Below are 4,616 nucleotides of genomic sequence, written 5' to 3' on the forward strand. Positions count from 1 at the left end.
AAGATTGAATCTATTCAAGTCTTATCTTGTAGTCTCATCTGGGTGATGAACTTTGAAACTGATTATAACTTGAACGGTGGTAGTTCAAGTAGTATGTGGATATAAAGTATATTGGAGTATCTTGTAACTTCATTTTTTTTTTAAACTTATATCTAGTAAATGATTATCTTATGCATGACAAAGATTTTCAGAAAAACGTTGAGACAAGGTTAGATATATGAGATCACCTTGCAACGGTATTTTTATACAGTTATACACTGGAACTCTGTGTGTATTATGCATGGAAGAGGACTTCCAATATTTTGAAAAGTATATATGTATATATACTGAATATTTTGCGACTTCATCGCATTAAGATATCAAACTTGGTTCATTTCTTTTGACCAAGACTTTCATTAGTACTATGAGAAGGCTCATATACTATTAATCATTATACATATTATTTTGGTGGGCTTGCTGCTCACCCTTGCTTTCTTCTTTCATCACACAACAACAGATAGAAAAGATGAACAGAACCAAGCTCCCGATTCGCAAGCGATTAGGAGACGTTCCGCAGTTTTCTAGAAGCATTGATGCCGCCATAGCTGAGGTAGGAACTACCAATAGGCTAGGCTTTCAACTTTTGATGTACCAGATTTATTTATATTTATGAATTGTAATAATGGCAAAGAAATGTAAATTTATTCAGAAAACCTTTTAAGGTGTATTGGCAGATAATTGTGGAATAAAATGACTTGTGGTTATTTTTGGATGTTCATCTCTGAGACTATAACGTGTGGTGTGTGTGTTTATTGTGGGGTCACAGTACAGAGTAGTTGAGTAATTATTAAGATTGGGTGTTATTAAGGAAATGGAACTCGTGACGACCCGGATCCCCGACCCCGGATCTGGGGGTGTTACAAGATCCATACTGAGAAAGATGATAAAGGGATAATGAGGTACTCCTACCGGATTTGGGTTCCGAACGTTCAAGAGCTTAAAGATGAGATTTTGGATGAAAGCCATAGTTCAAGGTATTCCATTCACCCGGGAAGCACCAAGATGTATAGGGATTTGAAGGAGTATTACTGGTGGCCCAACATGAAGAGGGATGTAGCAGAATGGGTGAGCAAATGTTTGACTTGCCAAAGAGTAAAGGCAGAGCACCAGAGACCCAGTAGACTTTTACGACCCCTGGAGATTCCCGAATGGAAATGGGAATAGATAGCGATGGATTTTGTTGTAGGCTTGCAAAGGACGAAAGCCAATCATGACGCCATATGGGTAATTATAGACCGACTGACAAAGTCAGCTCATTTCATTCCTATCAATGAGAGATACACAGTCGATAGACTGGTGGACATTTACCTTAAGGAAATAGTGACGCGACATGGAGTCCCAGCATCCATTGTCTCAGACCGAGACCGCAGATTCAACTCCAGATTTTGGAGGAGCTTTCAAGAATGTGCGGGGACCAAGTTAAATATGAGTACCGCGTACCATCCCTAGACGGATGGGCAGAGTGAAAGGAACATCCAGACACTAGAGGATATGTTGAGAGTCTGTGTCACACCCCCAACTTAAATAGCAAAATAATTATAGCTATTACATCATTTTAATGAGTATTACACAACCAAAATCCAAGATCTTACAGTTTAGGGTTTGGAACAGCCCAACACTACCAACTATTACATCTGATTACAAATACCGAGTCCTCACACAACTATTATTACTTATTCTACCTGAGCTCGAACATAAGCATCAGCATCACAGGTCTTACGGGCAGTCTGCTTGAATCTAACCATGGCTGCTAGCTGTAATATCAGGGTAAAGCAAGAAGTGAGCCAAAAGCTCAACAAGTGCTAACAATACAACGCAAAGCATAAATCGAGATATACCTTTAGGAATGACAATGGAATGACATAATCAATGATAATCGAGAGATAAAACTTATGTGAGTTGGCATCATTTTGCTTGCATCAAAACAAATTTTAAAACCATTCTTAATCAAAATCATTTTATGACGCTACGGATTACAGCCGGTGATCAGCCGCGAAGTAATCCCGAACCTCGCTGGGTTCTAAAACATTATTGGGAATCCCTAGGCAACTTTTAAGCCTAATATAAGTGTGGAAAGGACTCGCGTCTCAGTCCAGATCCACCATTCAAGAAAACATTTGTCCCCCTTTGGGACTGAAAAATCCACCTTTTATTCATTTTGAAAACTGATGCCGATTTATGACAAAATCTCTTTTGACTGAAATCATTCATTTTTTTTTTATCAGGGGATTATAGATCAACTTGAAACACTGGAAATATGACACTAAATCTCAGGGCCATGATCCACTAGACTTTACTATATTAGGGTAATCGAGAGATTTCCATAAACAAGAATTTTGACAAGGAAATTAAGCAAGGCTATTGGATAATATGAAAGAGTAATGCCAAACTAGGCTTAAAGCAATGGTTGTAGACAAGGTATAGGTATTAGAACATCAAGAAGATAAGCATCACTGGTTCCAATAGGATAGAGGTGCTAAAATATAAAGGAAGTGATCATCAGCTCAAGATATAACAGGGTATCAAGCTTTAGGGTAAGGATAGGGTTATCAAACAATCATGAATGAATTTAAGAAAAGATTGGCTTTTAGGTATCAAGATAAAGTTTCTATCGAGGTTATTTCAAGAGTTGAATCAAAGCATCAGGGTGCAACATCAAGATTTCTCAGGGATCAATAGCATGATAATCAAAAGGATCAATAAGGTATTATAACACATCTCTATTTTATCATGGCATTAAACTATCATGAAAGACTTTTGAACTACTTGCAATACGTACTCGAGGGTTCATGGCATCTCTATGTAACTCAAAGATAAACAAAAGATACTCTTGATTTAAATATATCAAAATGACTCAGGATAATTGCATCGATATATATATGAACTGTTTACAGTAAATGCGAAGGTCAAGTTGAATCACTTGCCTTGAGATAGACTGGTCTGGTCTGACTGGTAGGAGCAACAACTGGAGCTTCACTCGACTTTTATGGCAAGTTTTCCCTCGTCTCGAGATCCTACATAAATAATAATAATCCTCATTATAATATATTCTTTCCATCTTAACCTATTTACAACCCGAAATTAAACATGGATGGCACTTAGGCCTATACACACTTAATTCATATCCACCATTTATATTTTCAAATGTACACACGTAGCCACATAATCACATATCGTATATTAATACCAAATAACATCATATACACCATAATGCCACACTAGGCTTGGATGATCTCGACTCACCACTTAAGTTACTTGGTCGCTAACTAAACGAAGTCTTCGAATTTGGGCTTCCTAACTCAATGTGCCTTTCCTAAATTATCCAAAACCTATTGACCCTCACTTATGCCTTTTGTTCTACTGACCTTATACTATCTTACAACTATGGTGGTCGACCTAATACTCACTTCTAAGTGTCCTAAAACTATGTGATAAGTGAAAGTGCTCACTGGTGCAAATTTCAGAATGGTAACTAAGGTTTCTTGAGTGCATTAGACACTCTTAAACTACAAGTTTTTCTTCAAAATTTTTACACAAGACTCTCCTGACCTAAGGGCATCTCACAAGCTTGATGTGGCTCAAAGGCCTGGCTTGGGCCTTCTTGGGCCTAAGCTAAAAGTCCAAGGTACCCCTGTTTTTCTGGGCAGAAAATGCCCTGACTTGAATTAACTTGTGACACATGGTTCTAGCTCATATCCTATGAACTATGGTTGGAAAAACTTCTCTGACATACCCTCTAACTAAGGCCCAATTGGGCCTAATGAGGGCCTACCCATGACATGGCCAAATCTCCCTATTTCTAAGTTGCAACAAAACTGTCCCCTGCTGGACAGATTTTGTTATTCTACTTGTGCACCTAACCAAATGACATGCAAACCTCCAACCAACTCCTAAAACCTATTATATACTCCCCATACTAACTTCTGGTGGCTTGGGCCTCAAAGTGCACATCAATGACATGGTCAAAACTCACTCTAAACCTCAGGGTACTAAACTGATTTTTCTGCAGAAACTATAACTCTCATTTTCCAAGGTTTTGACTTGACAAACCCAATTATCAACAACTAAATACTTAAACCAAGACTTATACTTGGTATTCTACTGTACTAACTCCCTTTTTCTCAAAATACCCTTGGTGAGATCATCCTTACCTATGGTGCAACTATGGCAAAATAAAAGAGACTACTCTTTACAAATCACAAACCTTTATGCTCTTGAAGCAACAAGATATATATATATATTTATTTTTTTTTATAAAAGATAACCACGAATTATTACCATGCAATAAGAAGTATAAATCAATATTAATACATTATTCCTACTGAAATTAAGGCTCACTAACAACCATGAATCTAAATGATCAAAACTTCCAAAAAAATCAAAAGTGATTTGCATGCATGCATGCTTTCGGATCTTTCAAGCCAAATCAACATGATTTCCAAATAAATTTTTATCATAATTCAACATGCAAGCCTAACATGGATTACAACTAAATGATCAACTAGCATGCAAAAGGATTTTATCAAGATTTTACTACAACATTCATGTTATCATCACAAAATACACAAAATGTTAAC

This window comes from Apium graveolens, chromosome 4, assembly GCF_009905375.1.
Source record: "Apium graveolens cultivar Ventura chromosome 4, ASM990537v1, whole genome shotgun sequence".
Taxonomy (NCBI): Eukaryota; Viridiplantae; Streptophyta; class Magnoliopsida; order Apiales; family Apiaceae; genus Apium; species Apium graveolens.